At 41.9% G+C, this 20229-nt stretch overlaps 1 long non-coding RNA gene across 1 annotated transcript; it reads right to left on the bottom strand.

Moving 5' to 3' along the window:
* Nucleotides 1-350: 350 nt before the first annotated feature.
* LOC109283893 (uncharacterized) lies at nt 351-18921 on the bottom strand. Its single transcript, XR_002091215.2, has 3 exons — nt 18663-18921; nt 17894-17977; nt 351-2394 (listed from the first exon to the last, which is right to left on the bottom strand). It is a non-coding gene; the product is annotated as an uncharacterized LOC109283893 (long non-coding RNA).
* Nucleotides 18922-20229: the final 1308 nt, after the last annotated feature.

The following is a 20229-nucleotide window of genomic DNA, read 5'->3' on the forward strand; positions in this document are numbered from 1 at the left end:
ATCAATAAGTGCAAATAACATAGCTTGCAACCATCTTTTATTTCACAGACAAAAATGGTTCTTAACAGCTTTCTGAAGGCTATGCTTCAGACACCTGCTGTTAAAGTTGTTTGCTTTTTCCTAGAAAATTTGGTCTTTTACAACATTAAAACAGACAAGCATGCAGTCAGCACACTTGGGGCTAGAATTTGTAGATGTTTGAAAGGCACATTTCTTAATGAACACCATAACTTCTGCAAACTTCCTTGTAGCAAATATAAATGGTAGGGAGAGAGTGTGGAAAAACTCCATTACAGCTCTCTCCCCACACTCACAAACTTCTAATTAGGGCTGGCTGGTATGTAGACACAGACGGTTCCTATTGTTGTTTAGAAAGGTCAGTTTGCTGGTTAGCCGCATGACTCTCACTTTCATAATAATGGATTCTGTAGCAACATCCAGTTCTTCTCTTATTCTTCTTTGGTATGAATGCTCTGCTATTTGGGTTGCTACAGGGACCTCATAGCATTTATTTTGCAGCAATTGTTTCTGTTCTACAAATATGCTGTTGCATATTATAATATTTGTTGATTTTTTGCAGCTGGTGTATGAATGCATTGTAGTCCCAACAGGAGAGTAATTGTGATGTAGACACTGACTACAGCTGCTTACTGCAGTATTCCACTTCCTGACTTGTGGTACAAATGGAGAAAAAGTTCCTAGGAAAATATGTGTTTGATTTCCAGTATCCAACTCTCTAAAGGCAAAACCTTATAGCCTGTTCCTTCCTCAATACCTTATTTTTACGTAGATCATTCAGCAAACCTTCCATGAAGACAAGTTACCTCTGTATTGGTCTCTTTTGCCACCTGCTACAGTTTTCTTTCATCTCCCCCTTTACCAAAGACAGGTCTCTGCATCTATCTTCCCTTTCCTGACCTTGAAGCACCTAAAGCACTGAATAGCATCACTGGGAATCAAGGAGTCTCAAGCATGCAATGCCTCGCAGAACTCAAGATGCTTAGCACTTTTCAAAGGTTATTTTTACCCCATAAGTCTCTAAATATTACATTGACCTCCCATTTTTCACTCTTGCGCTTTCCCACATGGAATGTTATAGCCAAGGCTTGCCAGAAAAATGAAAGTTGAACTGATTTTTCAACGATTTTGTTTTGAAAGTTTCCCCACCCCCATTTTAAAGGTACACTTATGGAGGAAAACATCCTTAATTGATGTATTGGTGTTTATTGGGTGTTATTTTATGCCAGAGGAGGAGCCTGAGTGGTTTTACTCTGATACTGATTTGTAACTTGTATTTTACAAAACATTTACAGTTGTTCATTTAAGCTGAAGTATGGACAGCCGGCTAACTGCACATATTAACATGATGTTGTTAAATCTACATTTTTTTTTTCAGAAGAGCTTAAGGGGAAAGAAAACATCCAAACCTAATCCAAATTGAGTGTTTAAAAAGGAAACCAAAATAAAAAGTAAAAGCCCAAAAGCTGAACATGTTTTTTATTGTTATTTTTAAAATAGGAATTTAGACCAACAACCTATATACAAATATGCAACGTGATCAGATTTCAAATGGCAAAAATGTTATATGCAGAAAAAAATACCCCATGAAAAAGCATTGTAATTGGTTCACATATTGGGTAAGCATTTGTGAGCTTGATTCCTTTTCCAAAAAAAAAAAAGACTTAACCTAAGAAAATTAATTTTAAAAACCAAATATTCACTCCACTCTTAACTAAATGTTGCATGAATAAACAATGTAGATGATAAAGCAATTATTTCATACACTAGGCAGAAGCTTTCATGTTAATTAGACAATCATTGGCAGGTGTATTTTTGTAGATGATTTCTAAAAGTCCAATGGATTCTTATTAATCCTCTGGTATTAATTATACATGTTTATTAAAATGGTGCGTGTGCACACATACACATGCATATATATGATCATAAACTCAGTTACACTTTAAAATTAACTAAATCTAGCAGAACTTCTGAATTAAGGAATATCTATGTTGGAGAAGGCCAATATAAAAGCACTATTAAATTAATTTGGTCACTTTAGGGGTGGGACAAGCTAAGAGCTTCAGTCACATGTCAGAAAATGACACCAAGCACCCTAAATATTTATCCAGACCACTCTTGTAGTTTGGATAATTGCATGTAGGTTAGACCTCAGCTGGTTAAATACATAATAAAAAGTAAGTAAATTACTATTGAGAAAAGCAGTGTGCTTAATTTTTTGACAGAGCAGTAACAGCAGTTTACAAGCATATAAATTATACAGAATAGACACTGTACTCTTTCCCTTTCACAATGATATTTAGTGAGTGCTTTAACAATCCCTAAACCAACTGTTTATTAAAGCCCCAGTGGAAAGGATCCATCCATTAACTTTATCTGAAAAATAAAAAGAACCCTACTGTTAGTAATGGAAGTAAAAAATGGCTGACAGTAGTTTCCTGGCTCTTGGTGGTTTTACTGTGCTATTTACAATGATAGAGAGGGAATGTGCAACTCCAAAGCTGCTGGAAATTAAAAATAACTCCATAAATAGATAATAGAAAATTACCAATGTTATACCAAATGAACACGGATTTACCTGAAGAGCTACAGCTAGTATGTTAGTGATTCACAAAGAAAATACTTTATTTGTGCAAGTAAAATTAATGGTATCATATGAAAAATACACAACACCTGCTTAGCAACTCTCAGTCCCATTATATAGCCCAAGAACTTATGTTGATACTGGTCATAAATATTAAATATGTAACAAAATTTACATTTGATGCAAATTTAATTATTTAATTATATAATTAATTAAAGTATAAAAGTCCAGGAATGAAAATGATGGCTGTCAAAGCAATACTAAGTCAACCATAGTAAGTGTATTCAATTGCCAGCTTGTGATAATTATAAACACACCCAAGATAAATAAAATAGACTGGATTTCACTCCCACTGATTTAGGAGTTCTGCCCTTGACTTCACAAGAAGCAGACACAGGTACAGGTTGCAAAATGTGACCACCCCTAAATTAATGTGACTTTCAGATTTCACTTTGCCATCTTGTATTTTACCCATACACACAATCGTATTGTGTAGTCTGGGGTTGGAATTTGGCTGAGAAATGGTGGTAGGATATAGAGAGTGCATACAGAAATCTGAACAGTGTGCAAATCAAAATCCATGATACAGATACCTTAAAGTTTTGAAATTAAGGTCTGGGTCCATATGGTTCATATCAGAAAACCCAAGAACTTTGAGGGAATTTGGATCTCAATTTAAATAATGATCCACGCATGAAGGTAACCTTTCTTGTAAAGTGGGTCATATTAAATGAAGGTTATATATTTTTTCTGACTCCTGAAATTTAGTTGACTTCAACAACATTTATTCATAATACCAGAGAGATATGGTGGAGGAGTGGGAGATGAAAACCCTTAACCTACATATACATTAGGATCTGGAAAGTGTGACACAGGATGAAGTTTTTGCTTCATTACTGCTTCACAAATCTCATTGCTACCAGACAGTTGTATCCTAAACAGTGAGTACAGCTGAAAGTGCATGTTTTGACTTGGACTTGAAGTTATATAGATTGTGTATTGATCTCCTCTGCCTCATCTGCTTCAGAAAGAGCAGTGTGAGGCATAAGTGGCAGGAGAAAATATTATTTGGACTGCACCCACCTGGCCCTTGTCCCTCCCTCCCATAGGGCTGTTGTGGGGGCCAACGCACGATGGTGCTGTATGCACGGTGGCGGCAGAGCATGCGGTAGGAGCATTGGGAGCAGCTGGGCATGGCAGTGGTGCTGTCACTGGCCACTGTGAAATTAGTTTGGGGGGGGCTAAGCCCCATTAGTCCTAGCCTTCTGCTGCCTAGGGTGTGAGGCATCTTGCCCTAGGGAGGAGACAAGCCTCATAGGGTTTCTTTATACAGCTGCAGGGACATGTCTGTACATCTGGAGAACAGATATGGATCCCTAGCAACAGAGGAGAAGGAACAAGTTCCGTCAGCAAAAGAGGCCAGGTCAGGCCTCCCCAAGGTTGGGAGGATTGAGACCATTGCAACCAAAAGGAAGCAGTGGGTGGTGGTTGGCATCTCCCTTCTGTAGGGGACAGAGACATCCATCTGCTGGCCTAACCTTTTGTCACAGGAGGTCTGCTGCTTGTCTGGAGCCTGAATGCAAGGTGCCATGGAAGGATTACCAAGACTCATCTGGTTGACTACTCTGACTCCGACTCCTACTCTGACTACTATCCCATGCTTTTACGTGGGCCAGTGATACTGCCAGATTGGACCTAGAGCAGATCAAAAGTGACTCTGGGTGCAAGGGTAAAGGGGACAGGGGCTCAGGTGGTGTTCTCTTGGGTCCTTCTGGTCAAAGGGAAAGGCTCGGGATAGATCAGACGCATCTTGCAGATCAGTGCATGGCTGCACAGATGGTGTCACCAGCAAGGCTTTGGCTTCTTTAACCCTAGGATGTTGTTCCAAGATCAAGAAGGGTGATGTCATGGTAGAGGTCTGTTATAAACCACCAAACCAGAAGGAGGAGGTAGATGAGGCTTTCTTCAAACAGCTAGTATAAATTTCCAGATAACAGGCCTTGGCTCTTATAGGGGATCTCAGCACCCTGACATCTGCTGGGAGGGCAATATAGCCATATGCTATAGCATTCAGGAAGTTTTTGGAGAGTGTTGTGGACAACTTCCTGTTGCAAATGTTGGAGAGGCCAACTAGGGACTGTGCTTTTCTTGACCTTATGCTCAAAAATAGGAAAGAATTGGTGGGGAATGTAGTAGTGGATGATTGAGTTCAGGATCCTGAGGAAAGGAAGGAAGGAGAGCAACAGGGTAATGACCCTGGATTTCAGAAAAGCAGACTTTGACTCACTTGGGGAACTGATGGGAAGGATCCCTTGTGAGGCCAGTCTGAGGGGGAAAGGAGTCCAGGAGAGCTGGTTGTGCTTTAAAGAAACCTTACTGAGTGCACAAAAATGAACCATTGTGTTGCACAGGAAGATTAGCAAATATGGCCAAAAACCAGCTTGGTTTAGCAGAGATATCTTTAGTTGGCTAAAACACAAAAACAAAGCTTATAAGAAGTGAAAATGTGCACAAACAACCAGGGAGGAGTATAAGAGTATTACTCAGTCATGCATGGATGAAGTTAGGAAGGCCAAAGCACAATTGGAGTTGCACATAGCAAAGGACATGAAGGATAACAAGAAAGGTTTCTGTAAGTATGTCAGCAGCAAAAGGAAGATCAAGGAAAGAGTTCAAGTACATTACTGAATGGGGAAGGCAAACTAGTGAGATAGGATGTAGAAAAGGCTGAAGTAGTAAGTGCCTTTTTTACCTTATTCTTCACAGGCAGGTTCTATAATGAAATGCCTGGCTCTGTGGATGCAGGGAAAGTGGTGGACTTGATATGCCTTGACTTTAACAAGCTATTTGATATGGTGCCATGCATTGTTGCAAGCAAGCTGAGGTAGTATTGGTTGGATGAATCTACTGTAAGATGGATAAAAAGCTAGCTTGATCATTAGGTTCAATGGGCAGTGATCAAGTTGGCTCATGATCTAGTTGGCATGTGATATCAAGTGGACTGCCCCAGAGGTCAGTCCTAGGGCTGATTTTGTTTAATATCTTCATGAACCATCTGAAGATGGGATAGAGTGCACCCTCAACAAATTTGTGAATGACACCAAGCTGGGGGGAATCGTAGATATTAGGATGTGCAAAACGACCCTGTTCCGTTTCGACTTGCGTTTCGACATTTTGACAGAACAGCGTTTCGTTTTGAATTTCATTTTGATTCAAAAACATTGTTCCGTTTCATTTTGTCAAAACAGTTTTGCTGTTTTTACTCTGTTTAAACGTTTCGCCTATAGCCTATAATGGGGAAGCTCAAAACAACCTATAACTTTGTCATTTCTGGCCTGATTTGGATGAGACTTGCAGGCTTGCTAGCCCCTGCTGAGGCCACAAAGCCTGCCAGCTTTCAAGAAAATAGGTGCAGGGCTTCTGGGTTCTAGGGCCCTGCACCTCTGGCTGCTGACAGGCAAAACTTGTGATGTGGGTGCTTGTGGGACTGTGTCTGTCTTGGGGCACAGGGGGGTCAAAACTGCAGGCCTCCTAGGCCCTGCTGTGGCCACAAAGCCTACCAACTCTCAAGGAGATAGGTGCAGAGGGAGTCTGGGTTCTGGGGCCCTGCACCCCTAGCTGCTGACAGGCAAAACTTGTGACATGGGCGGGTGACACTGTGTGTGTGTTAAGGTGCACCCTCACTCAGCTGATACTAAGGCATAAAGACGGGCAGTTCAAACAATGCTGCTTTTTATGTAGTTTTTCCATCCCTTCCCCAGAGCACTGGGATTGGAAGGGACCTCAGGGAAGGATGACAGTCACTGGCCAGCTACACAGTCAATAATGAGAGCAGTCCTTCCACCTCCCTCTCCTTACTTTAATTTCTGTTTCCCTGCAGGCATGCCCAGCTTGAGCTTCAAAACTTGAAATGTTTTGAAAATTTTGAAACATTTCGACTTGCCTCACTTAGTTTCAAGGCTGTTTCAAAGCTCTCTGTTTCATTTTGATTTCACTCTTTTGAGCTTGAAATGAGTAGAAACAGCATCGAAATGAAACTGCCAGTGAAATTTCACACAGCCCTAGTAGATATACTGGAGGGTAGGGCTAGGATTCAGAGTGATCTAGAGAAATTGGAGGATTGGGCCAAAGGAAATCTCATGAGGGTTAGGAAGGACAAATGCAAAGCTCATGCTGGTACAGGGTGGGGACCCAATTAGCTAAGTAGTAGCTCTGCAGAAAAGGTCCTGGGGGTTACGGTGAACAATAAGTTGAATATAAGCCAACAGTGTGCCCCAGTGTGCAAAGAAAACCAATGGCATACTATGCTGCATTAGTAAAAGCGTTGCCAGCAGATCAAGGGAAATGATTATTCAAGTGATCTGGGGATGGTGGGACTGATTGCATGCACCATGACCCAGGCTGCCCCCACACCTGAGCTGGGTGAACCGAGGGACTTGCTGTGGGCCTCACAGAATCCCTTGGTGGGATGGATCTGGTCTGCTGGCCATATTTTGCCCACCCTGGTCTAGCTTCATCCTCTTTGAAACCACCCCTCAGGTTGTGGAAGGCTGCCACCCAGTCTTCTCTTCTCCAGACTAAATAAGTCCAGTCCCCTTAGCCTCTCCTCAGAAGTCATGTGCCTCATCCTCCTCACGATTTTTGTAGCCTTCCACTAGACTCCCTTCAATTTGTCTATATCCTTTCTGTAATGAGGACCCCAAAACTGGACACAGTACTCCAGATGTGTCCTCACCAGTGCCAAATAGAGGGGAAGAATCACTTCCCTTGGTTTTCAAATGAAAAAAAGTTATATTTCCAGTTTTATTGTTTTTTCAATGCAGTATAGAAACCAGAATATATATATTTGGAATTAATATATATTATTAATATTTGTAATTTGGAAATAAACCTTAGACTATTTTGCTGATTAAATATTAGTTGTTGAATGCTTCTCTTTTCTTCTGTCCCTCTTCTGTCCTCATTTTTCTTTTTTCCTTTCCCTTTCCCCCTTATTAATTTTATTAATTATTAGACATCTCCATATATATTTTGATAAATATCTACACACACACACACACACATATATACACACGCATAATATATATGTGTGTATGAATACATATATATTCACACACACACATATAATGTAAATATAATGTGTGTTTGGGTGTATGTGTATTTGGATGTCTATCAAAATATATATATGTAGATGTCTATCAATATAATTAATAAAGGGGAAAGGAAAAAGAAAAATGGCAACAACTAATATTTTAATCAGCAAAATAGTCTAAGGATTATTTCCAAATTGCACTATACTTTTCAAAGTAGCTAAGTCTGCTAAATATGACTCTTTTCATAGATGCCATCTCTACCATGTCATTGTACTAGATTTTGATGTTTAGAGATCCCTTACTCTTCTAATGCAATAATAAGGTCTGCTGTAAGAGTGCAATCTGAGAAGGATCCAGTCTGAATTCCTTTGGGATTTACCCAGGAACACAAACATTTGCCAAAAAGTATAAGTGCTGTGTTCAAAATCATGTTAACTCAGTTATGATTTCTTTCCAAAAAGAATTGTTAATAAGGTATGACCAAAACTAGCAGTCTTTCCTGCACAAGTATAGGGAGGCTGGCCCTGATGATCTGTAAGGTCCCTTCCAGCCCCTAAAAAACTTTGAAACTATGAAAACATGTGACTAAGTGTTGCCTGCAATGCATAACACCAATGCATACCTACGGGCAGTATATTTAATTTTTTAAGTATGGAGAGAACCCAGTGCAAGCAAAAAATGATCTTTTGTTTTAAAGACAAAGTCTAAGATCAATTGTTAGTGTTGGAATCTTGTAAATTGCTGATTTCCACTGGGATTCTGTCATTGTGATAACCGGGTATTCATTCTATGTCAGTTGTAAATAGTCCGTATCAGGTCTGTTACATGACATTTGTATATTTATAGAGTAATTTATAGAGTAAAGGCATGGAATGGGGAAGAGGGAAAGATATCAAGGAAAAAATGATATATCTGGAGTATTTGCTTAAACCTAAAGCCTTATGTCCAAACTGATTTTCCAATATTCGATGCAACTGCATATATTGCCATTCAGTTGTTTTCAGGTCAACTTCATAACATAACTCAGAAAAGGATTTAATATGATTTCCTACTAGAAGCTTTTCATGTGCAATGTTAGGATGACAATATTTGGATATTAGGAAGCACTGAGTCTGCAGCTGAATACAAAGGCTTTAACCTGTGGCCTACCAGAGCTGCTGACCACAAGGCAGAATAATAGTTAAGCCAGCCATTTGCTTATGCTAAGTAACCATCTTAACTGTGTCAACCATTTTCTGAGGAAAAAGTAGCAAGTGAATCTGTGCAAGTCTGTGTGCTGTGAACCAGTTACAGCGAAGAATGAGATAAGATACATGGGCCCAAAAGAGGGTGGAAGATGGTACAACCTAAGACAAAAAACAGACTGGAATATAAAAAACATGTAATTGGTAAAAGAATCTGAGATGAACATATGCAAAAAGGTGAATGGTGATTGGTTAAGAAGGCTCCAGAAGCTTTGAGGTTTTGGTCACAGTCTGCCTATTGACCGAAGAAGAGAAGTCAAGGTCTTAGACATGCCCTCATAGCAAAAAGGCATGTAAATGAATGACATGCACAGGCAATGTCATGCTAATGAAGCAAACAGTAAACAGAGGCGGAGCTTGAGATGGGAGGAGAAATGGGTAGAACAGAAGGCGGGACAGAGGTGGAGTGAATGTTAATGAGTATAAACCAAAGTGTATAAATGTAAGAAGAACTTACTGTTTGGGGCTGCTCCTCATCGCTTATGGCAAGAGAGCTCACCAGAAGCTGTCTCCATTCTGAATAAAGCTGTTGCGAGCAATGTGTGCTGGTGTTTGCTCCCTGCTCTGCTGTGGCTAATGAGTAAGAGTAATGGGAGCAGGGCTGGGCTGCATCAGTTCACCTCCTGAGCAGACAGAAGTTAATGAAGGCACTCTCCTTTGGAGCACCTTCATTTGAACTCTCATATAATGTCACGCTATTGGGGACTTTTAAAGCACTCTGCAGTCAGGCGCTTCTGTTAGAGCATGGTTGTAGAGCACTTTAAAGGGGCTGATTGTACAACAAATAACTTCTGCCTGTGCCTATAGAGACAAATCAACCAACAGTTCAGTCAGTTCTGTTCTCATTTCTACACTGAGAATCTGAATGTTACGAGTGAGGAAATAGATATGTTCCTGAACTTTATACTCATACAACAAATTTCAGAAATGGAGTAGAAAATTTTAGAAGCTCCTTTATCATTAGATGAAATAACTTTGGCCTTAAAGGACATGAACAATAATAAATCTCCAGGCAGTGATGGATTTCCTGTGGAGTTTTATAAAAAAAAATTGTTAAAGATATATTGTTACCTCAGTTACTGAATATATATAATGATAGTAAAAACCCGTGTGCATTACTTTATGTGAAGCTATCATTTCTGTAATTCCTAAACCAGGCAAGGATTCTATGAATTGTTCTAACTTTAGACCAATTTCATTAATGAATATAAACACCAAAATCCTAGCCAAAACTTTATCATACAGACTGGAACAGGTCTGCTTTGAAGTTAGTTCATAAAAAGCAAGTAGGATTTATCCAAAAGACATGGTTCAGATTATGTATGTCACATTATTGATATAGTAGCAGTACAAAATTCCAAAATCCCTGTGGCTATTTTAGCACTTCATGCAGAGAAAACCTTTAATTGTGTTTCTTGGAGGTACCTTTTTGTGTATTACAAAGGGTACCTTGGAGGTATCTTTTTGTGTATTACAAAAGATAGGCTTTGTTAAAGAATTCATAGGGTGGATACAGCTGTTATATACAAATCCCACTTCTAGAGTTGTGCCCAATAATGTTACCTGATCCATTTCCCTTACAAAGGGAGGTTCAACAAGGTTGTTCATTATCCCTCCTTCTATTTGATTTATCATCGAAATGAGTAGCTACAGCCATAAAAAATAAAGGTGATATAGAAGTCCTTAAGGAAGAAGATAGTGAACACAAGATCCAGTTGTATACAGATGATATAATATTACTGCTGTCACAGCCTGGCATATCAGGTCCTGCCCTCATAATTGTTGATCATCATTAATCAACAATTTTAGCAAACTGTTTGGTTACAAAACTAACTGGACTAAATCTGAGTTATTTGGAATAAATAAGTATATCACAAATAATAAGTTTAGCAATTGGCAGGTTCATTGATAATCAGAATATGTAATTTATTTGGATATTAAAATATTCAAGAATATAATGTTATGTCTGCTAAAACTTTCAGAAGATTCCTGATATTATATTATAGGATCTAAACAAATGAAACAGTTTGGCAAATCCTTGTGGGGACCTGTTAATATTTACCTTTCATAATTTACCTATTATTCAACCTACCAGTTGTAAGCTGCCAATCCTATTTTGTTAAAACCAACTGAATGTTCAACAGGTTTCTGTGGGGAGAGGATAAAAGGGCTTGACTTTCATTACAAAGACGCAACTACCAATTGGAATAGGTGGCTTCCATCTTCCAAACCTTCAACAATATCACAATGCCTTCTTAGTAAGTCAGAATACCCTCCCAACCCTGAGCTTTCTCCTCTCTCTCCCCTTCCATCATACAGACAGCACAGGTGCTAGGAGGGAGGGGGCAGGGTTAGGGGAGAGAAACTGCATGTCTGCAGCTACTTGGCTAGACTGGCTCCAAATTGGAGCTTAATACACCACCCTCCCTACCCAATAGTGAATGTCTGTTGGGTTGGGAGGGTTGGTCTAACTCGGCACTTTCTGTGAAGCACCATGAGTCAGACCAGGGAGCTGAGTATCTGTCAGCACCCCATGTTATATGCATGTTCCCCAGAGAGTCTCTTATAGCTGATATTTTATTATGGTTGAATTTACTCTTTAGTCTCTATGCTTGTAACCTTCCTGCACATTCCCACGATTCTCAATAATCTTTGTGTAATCTGTATAAACCATATTCTGCCTTTTGGGACAATAATTTATTAAATTCAAATTTCATATTGGTAAGAATGCATAGTTTATTAGGCAAGGTTTCATGCCATAATCCTCACATAAAGACTAAATTATTTTATTTAAAGTATCTATTTCTGTATCCCATTTTTTCTTTTTTTTCAGAAGCATATGATATTATACACCCCCATGAGATGACTGTAGCAGTTTCCCATAATAACAAAGCAGAGGATGCAGTAGGTAGATTATGCTCCATAAAAATTTTGAACTCCTGTAAAATGAATCCTTCAAATGTATAACCATTGAAAAGGGAGGTGTTCAGTTTAGAATATATACTATCAACTGCAGAAATTATAATCCCTCATTGTTGGATTCACTATTTGCCACATATCTACTAAACCTAGCTCTGACATCTAACTGAATAACGGGGCACGAGACCTACCAATGACAGAATGCAAGCATTCATTCTAGGCTCCCCCCAAAATGTAAGGGTATTTCCCAAATTCAAAGAGCTTTACAAAAAAGAGATAAATATTGGATTGTCTGCATTAGGACTATAGACATCCCAAAGTATAAATGGAATGTACAATTTTAACATTATCAGGGACAAATCTACCCTCTGGATCATCAGCTGTGTCAATTAATAGCGACACCATTTTTTATGCTTGAAGAGAAATCCATGTAACTTCTTGTTACACACTAGAGTTTTCTAACCCAACCCAACCATGCTCTAAGTGTAGAAACAGACATCCTTTTGGGGTGCAATTAGGTGTGCTGCGATATGTTCCTGCACAGCTGATCTACTTCAGTGACATCTACAGACGTCACCAGGGCTGTTATCCCACAAGGACATCCCCCTGCCCTTCCTGGGGCTCTGGGAGCCTGATCCTGAAGGAAAAGGGGCCCAAGTGCTGCACCCCAGCTCTCATCTGCAAGCAGGGGAAACCCCCACTTGCATACACATGTTCCATGTCAGGGTACAGGGGAATCCGCTGGGCGGAGATTCCCCTGGCAAGCATCTGCAAGTGCAGAAGGGGGAACTCCCAAAACATTCCCCACTTCTGTGCTTGCAGACTGGGTGCACTGCGGGGAATCCCTTTGCAGGGGATTCAAGCATGGTGGGGAGAGCTCCTACAAGCATCCTCTCCAGGTCTTGCACACTGTGTCTTGACTCAGGGCACAGCAGTATGATAGGCATGCTGGGACCCAGCATGCTTTTCTTACTGTTGCACCCTGGGTTGGGGGCACCATGTACAACCAGAGGTGGGAACCTCTATAGGAGCTCCCCTGCCTGAGTTTGCAGTCTCCTGCCAGGGAATCATTCTCCCAGTGCACATCTACAAGCCTGGAGGGAGGAACTTCCATAGGCATTCCCCCTTCCACTGGCAGATGGGACCTAGGGTTGGGGAGTAGTGTGCAAGCATAGAGTGGGGGACCCATATGCGAATCCCTGCAGAGGGATTCCCCCAATGTGCCCAGATACACTGCAAGTGTGCAGCAAGTAACCCCTTTGGGAGTCCCCCCCGTTAATTTCCTGACACAGGGTGTGTCTCTGTAAGCAGGGGTTTTCCCCACTTGTGGATGGGCACCACCAGTTGCAGTATGGCACTCAGAGTCCTTTTCCCAGGCACCCAGGATAGGACCCCTAAACCTGGGGGAGTTTCTGCCTGGGGCATCTGGAGTGTTGGCGTAAGTAAACATATGTCAGCCACAAAAAGGAGGCACACAATATTACTAGATTTGTAGCCACCACAAAATTTAAGTACATGTGGTGAAACAGGGGTTTGAAGTCTGTTTGCTCAGATTTTTATGGTGTCACAAAGTCTATATCTGTTTGTAGCCCAATTTGTGAGATTCCGCTATACTGACAAATGAGTTTCTTGGAGCATAGCAATAACAGCCCTGTATTTTTAAAGAAAAGGCAATATTTTTTGTCTTTTTAATAGGACTGCTAAGGCCTTTTACATTCCAAGATACACACTTAATAGAATTGGCGATTCTCAATGACTTTATTGTTTATGTTCAATTTTGTATATAGCTGCCAATTTGCCATTTTCCTTAAATCAAATGTACAACTTTTATCTTTATCAACATTCTCCTGTATATTTAGAGCTCATTTCAACATATGCTCCCAAGCGTGCTTTTGAAAAGATCATGAGGGGGTAGAGGAAAAGAAAGGAAAAAGAAAAACAAAATGGTAAGCATAAAGTACAATGAATACTAGCAGCAAATTGACTATATTGATATATATCCACTAGGAAGACTGGGGCAGAGGTAAGCCAAAGCTCTCTACCATTCTGCAACAATGGAGACCAAGATTAACAAAAATAAAATGAATGCCAGTAATTTAAACACTAAAATCCCATTTTTTCCCCCTTTTTTTTCTTTTGTACCACTCAGGTTATTCCATAAATTAACCCTCTCTAAATGGTATCTGTGTTATAAAGGTTTCTGCTTCCTTAGGGTCAGCAAAACTATAGGTTTTCCCTCCATGAATCAGATTCAGGATGGCAGGATACCACATGGAGTATCTCAGTTGCTTGTGTCTGGCCTGCAGTTCTACTAGTTTAGACACAGCCTGCTCTTTAGCCACCCCACAGTGAAGATCAGGTAACAGCATAATATGAAAGCCTCCAGTGGTGACATGTAGGGGAAGCATGGGGGTGCATGTGCACCACAGAGAGTGCTGGTGCACTCCCTGGCTGGCCGCACTTGCCACTTAGGAGACAGGCAGGAGGGGCAGGTGGGAGTGCTGGTGCTACCCCTGCAAGCACCAGCCAGGGAATGGAGCACCGTGGCACTCCCAGAAGTGGACTCAGTGATTGGCTGCAGTGATCAGCCATCAGGATTGGCCGTGGGGACCCTGCCCTGGCCAATGAGATTGGCCACAGGGGACGCCCCCTCCCCCCCCACAACTAAGGCAGCACCAGTTGCCCATGAAAGCCCCATATCCACTTTCCTAGGTCTGTGACAGCTGTGTGTGCTCTCTCTTTGGTGGTAAATGCAGATATTAATCTATGAAGTACCTAGATTTTGCTCCCAAACCAAGCATCCTCCAGTAAGATCTGTGGGCCCTCTGGACACTTGTGCATGTGACGGGGGTTTAGTCCCCTAAATTGAAACAGTGGGTTTTAATTGTGATGATTAAAAGCCCACTGTTTCAATTTAAGGACCTCTGTTACTGTGACAGCAAGGGGCCTCATCCCTTTTTTTCCTGGAGTCTGCCCATGTCTCCCATGGCTAAGGGGCAAGCTGCCAGCAGGCCAAGTAGCCCCTGAGCTGCGGGGTGCCCCAGTCCTTCACTCCACAGGGGCGGCACACACCAGGGCCACCTGGGTAGGCTGCTAGTGGGCCAAATGCTGCCCCAGCACAGGGTCAGGGAACAGTTGGATCAGGCTGGATGCTGCCTTCAAACTGGGACAGCATCTGCCTGCTAGCTGCCCACCTGGGTGGCCCCAGGGGGTGCTGCCACTGTGGAGGGAAGGACAGGGGTCCCCTGCACCTCAGGGACCACCAGCAGCTCACCCCCTGGCTATGGAAGAAGCAGGCAATCTGCACACAAATGAAAAAAAGGATCGCATCCCTCTCTTTTTTGGGGGAGCCTGCCCATGAGAGCTGCTGATGGGCTGAGTGGCCCCTGAGCTGCAGGGGGCCCTGGTCCTTCCCTCCATGGCAGCAGTGCCCCCCAGGGATGCCCAGGTAGGTGGCCAGCAGGCAGGTGCTGCCCCAGCTTGGAGGCAACACCCAGCCTGATTCAACTGTTCCCCAAGCTGGAGCTGGGGCAACATCCAGCTCACTAGCAGCCCACCCGGGCATTCCTGGGGAGTGGGGCACTGTTGCTGTGGAGGGAAGGACAGGGGGTCCCCACAGCTCTGGGGCCGCTCAACTTGCTGGCAGCTTGCCTCCCGACCATGGCAGAAATGGGCAAGTTCTGCAAAAAAAACCCCAAAACAAGATTGGGCCCCTCACCACTACAGCCTTCAGCTCACCTCTCCCATGGCAGGGGAAGGAGGGGAGGAGGCTGTCAAAAGGCTGCAACATTACAAATAGCTACATTGCAAACTAAACTACATGTGGATGTGGTTTAGTTTGCAATGTAACAAACTCATTTAAATTGCAAACCCCTCCCGTACATGTTTAGCATGACACAATAAAACCACAAAAAACAGGCAATTTTTGTCACATGTACAAGTGCCCCTTATCTCTAAAACAGTGTCTGAGGCACAGACAGAAGTGACATTTTTTGCCTGATCTGGCCCCTGAGAAAACTGTACAGCTGCGACCTAACACAAGTACATGGCTGCAGGGTGCTTTAAAAGGGTCTGATCCTGTGACCATCTGAACCCTCATTACATGGGGGTTCGGATGAAGGCACTCTGAAGCAGAGTACCTTCACTAACTTGATGCAGCCCAGCCTTGCTCCCAGCACTGTTTTCAGAATCGGAGGGGGAAATTTAGCAGAGGGAACTCATTTTTGGGGTTACCCAGCCAGTGCTGGAGGATGCAGTGGATGGATTGGAGCCACCCCGAGGTGGGAGGGGGGGTGAAATCCACCCACTCATCCACTCCAGCACAGGCTGGGGAAACCCCAGAACGGACCTCCCTCCACTGCCTGCTCCCCCTCTCATCCTCAGACAACACTGGGGGATGAGAGAGGGCAGGGACAGTGCTAGGTGGAGAGGCTGCAAAGCCACAGCCTCTCTCACTGGATTAGCTCCAAATTGCAGCTCGATTCCCCACCCTCCTGACCCAACAGCTAACATCTGTTGGGTCAGGAGGATCAGTCTAACTCATGGCACTTTCTGTAACCATGAGTTAGACCTGTGAGCTACACTTCTGTCTGTGCCCTGAGTGTTTTAAAATGCTGACAAGTAGTTTTGTCACAAGCTCAGTGGGATTATTTCTTTTCAAACCCCTCAAGCACTCCAATGTGGATGGTGTATTTCTTGTATCTGCCTTCCAGGTCCAGCACTTTGTCTCTCAGAGCCTGTAGCTGTCTGTGGGAGCTTCTCTTTTTGGCCATTTCCACCGGCTAGTCCTCACAGGCAGAAACTGTTCTCCACTCCCTGAACCCACATCATCAGGATATCTGATGAAGCTTGAGCTTTCATTACAAATGCCTACATCTTATCCACTGTAATGTTAATGTTCAGTATCTCTATACCAATACTCTGCATTGGAGAAGCTAAGTCCTCTATCTTCCCTTCAAATCTTACCTCAGCAGCCTCCATCTTAGAAGCTAAGAGGCTCCTTGATTTTTATGGGGTTTTTTAAGTCCCCTGACCACAGAGGCTGAAAGGAGCCACAGGGCAGGAATGTTTTGTTTTTTTTTATGTCTCCTGACCACAGAGGGGAGTGAAAGCTTTCCCCAGCCATAAAGAGGGATTTGTACTAGTCCCAAATGTAATTTCTATGAGTATTTGAAGACTTTTAACCACTAAAATGGCCCAAAATGTCACAAAATAAAAGAAGCCTGTTAAACTTACATCTGCTTCAGTCCTTAGCACCCCTGATTCCAAAAAAAGGTTACTTTTTATGTGCTATGACTGAAAAATTGTGTAACCATTACATCAGTGATTTTCTACCAGCATGCCTTGAAATCCTTTAAGGGTGCAGTGGGGTGCCACACAATGTTGAACTGTTAAAGTGTGCAAACATGATTTACATGATAAACCCAGCGATTTGAAATGGGAATTGATAGTGTTAAAAACATTCTGAGCTGCTGTGGTTTTTCTGAGTTCTTTGCAACAGAAGAATTGTTCTATTATTTTTCTGCGGTCAAAACAAGTGAAAATTCAGAGCTGTCATTTTCTGAGTGGTGCCTCAAGTCTATCCAGGGGTGCCTAGAGTCTAAAAAGGGTTGAGAAGCTCTACATTTGTACCTCTGTCTGACCAAGTGCACGAAGAACCTAAAACATTAGCTCAGAGATGAGAATGGCCCATTTATTTCAAATGTCTGTGCTAAGAATTTCACTACTCATCACAGAAAGTAAGGAAGGAATGGAAGCATCATAGCATAAGTATCTAAGCCAGAGATAGGTATTTAACCTTCATGCTTGGATTTGTTTGCCATCATTTGGTCAGTTTTCTAGAATGTTGGGAAACACTGTAGTCTGACAAGAATATATCAAAAGTTAAAGTTTGCTAATTAGTTTGCAAACATGGCTTGATATCATATTTTTTTTCATTCTGGGGTAAAGGTAAGGGGACAGATTTGCTTGAACAGGCATAAACAATGATAAAACAATTATTAAATTACACATATTACCCTCAGTTTATTTCTTACTTCCATGATGCCTGTTTTTCCACTCTTTTTCAGCCACCCTCGTTGAGGGTAAAGTTGCATGTTGCACTCTAGACCATGCTAAAGCTGTAAAATATTAAGCAGAGTTAAAGTTAGAACATGCTGTAACCAGTTGCATGTTAATGGTTAATACAGTTTCTTGCCTGAGCAGCTGTAACTTGCTACCAGAGGGCAAGTGAGCAGGGGTATATCTAGGAACCAGGACACCTGGGCTTTATACTTGTTCTGGGTAGATGGGGGGCTGAGAGAAATGCATCCTGGGATGCTGGGAGACTGCAAATTACTCTTTTTTTTTTTTAATTTGTAGAGCAGACTGAAGTTACCTTAACATGAGCTAGGTTGCATGGCCCAGAGTTAACCCTCACCTGAAGTAGCATAACCTTGAGACACTCAGAGAGCTCTTTGCATGAGCTATGAGCTTCAATGTGCAAATGCTCACATTTTAAATGCCCTTAGTATAGTCTAAGTGTAATGTGTAACTTCACCCTGACAAGAGAATCAAAATCCTAGTGTTTTTTCAGGAATATTTAATAGCTATAAAATTTAGATGATCCAATCAGAGAGCAAATCATGATCAAATGACTTTGGACAGTCAGACAAATTAGCAGCACAATTAGCTAATGCAGTTTTTATTACCCGGCATGCACGCAGCAATTGAATAACAATTACATTCATACAAATCCGAATCATTATATGAACAATTAGGGGAAAGGGCTCAACATTGGAAAACTTTATTACAGTAAAAACTCACCCTCTTCTAGATACTTCTCTTCATATTTGAGCTCTTCTCTTTTCATCCATATTCTTAAGGGCTCTGTTCAGGATTCCTGTGCAGACTGCTTTCCCAAAGGAGCCCACCCACTGCCACAGGCTACTACTGTGGATTGAAGCTCAGTCTCAATTTCCAATGTAATATAGAAAGGGAAAACATGAAAAAATAAAAAGGCAATCTAACAGCTACAGCCCTGTGAATAGACCCCAGGCACTATACAGCAGATTCTTCTGGTTCATCAGCTAGGTGTTCTGTTTCTCCTTCACATTCAAGCATTTGTGCTGAATCATGAAGATGAAATAATGCCTAGAGCAATCCCAGGCAATAATCTTCAACTCCTTTTTTTTTTTCCTCTCTTTTTTTTTTAAATTGTGCTGAACACCTGTCCCACATCTCTTTCACTACATTTAAATCAGTACAAGCCTATTTGGGACATCTCTCTCAAGATATCTATTCAAATCCCACCCTACATGATAGCAAATGATGATTCTATAATGGGGGTGATATGCAACTAAATGGAGGCGCTGTCAAGTTTCTTCTGCAGTAAAGGTTGGTTTTCTCAAACTTGTGTTGCTTTTGGTTGCTCCTCTACTAGAATCTCTTAGTCACGGAAACATGAGAACACGGGGATTTCTGTATCGGAGCAGAAAATGTCCCATTGCGTTTAATAAAGCCCAGTAACGTATATTCTAGAGGAAGATATAAGAAGCCCAGTAGCAGTCAAGGATTCCTAACCCTTCACCTATAATGGTTAGATTATGTCTTGACATAGGTATTCAGATCTTTTGTATTTATTATAATAACTGATTTAATGATGGATGAAACCGGGGGGGCTGGCGGTGGGGAGGGAATTACTAAGTCTTGGTCTCCAAAGGTGAGTTAAATAGGTTAGTAATTAGAGATTGTGCTGAGACAATAGGATTCCTCTTTATCATTTTAAAATGTGATGCCTTTTAGTTTCACTGGACACCACTTTCTTGCACTACACGCATAGGTGACTTTTAACTGTTGATAGTAATGGGGGGGCACAATTTAAAGGTTCTGGTAGAAAATGAGAAATGGAGGCATGGACCCCCTGTGGATCTCTCTTTCTCTCTCTCTGAGCATCAGATCCCACCTGAGGCAGTGGCAAGGATAGGATGAGTCACTGCTACTCGACTGCACTCTGCTGCTGGTGCTTGAGTTGAGTCTAGACCCCCTAGATGTGCTTCACAGACCCCCAGAAATCTGGGGGGGAGCATGTGCTCCTGCATCCCCCCCAACATGTAACATGTCACCTATGATTACAATGAAGGGTTTATCTAACTTTCTCTCTATAACAGGTATGGGAATGCACTACCAGTATTATCTCCTCCTATTCATCATCTTCATAAAGTGGTATAGAGTCAATCCACCAGCTGGATTTTCATGGGATTTGTACTTGGGGTTGGTCCATGGGTGTGATCCAGTGCACCAGCCCAACTCTATGCCCTTCAGGTACAATCCAATGCAACAGACTGCCCTGCATGGCTGGATCTGTCTGTGTGCCAGTGTGATCTAGCAAGCA

The sequence above is a fragment of the Alligator mississippiensis genome, chromosome 3 (genome assembly GCF_030867095.1).
Source record: "Alligator mississippiensis isolate rAllMis1 chromosome 3, rAllMis1, whole genome shotgun sequence".
Classification (NCBI taxonomy): domain Eukaryota; kingdom Metazoa; phylum Chordata; order Crocodylia; family Alligatoridae; genus Alligator; species Alligator mississippiensis.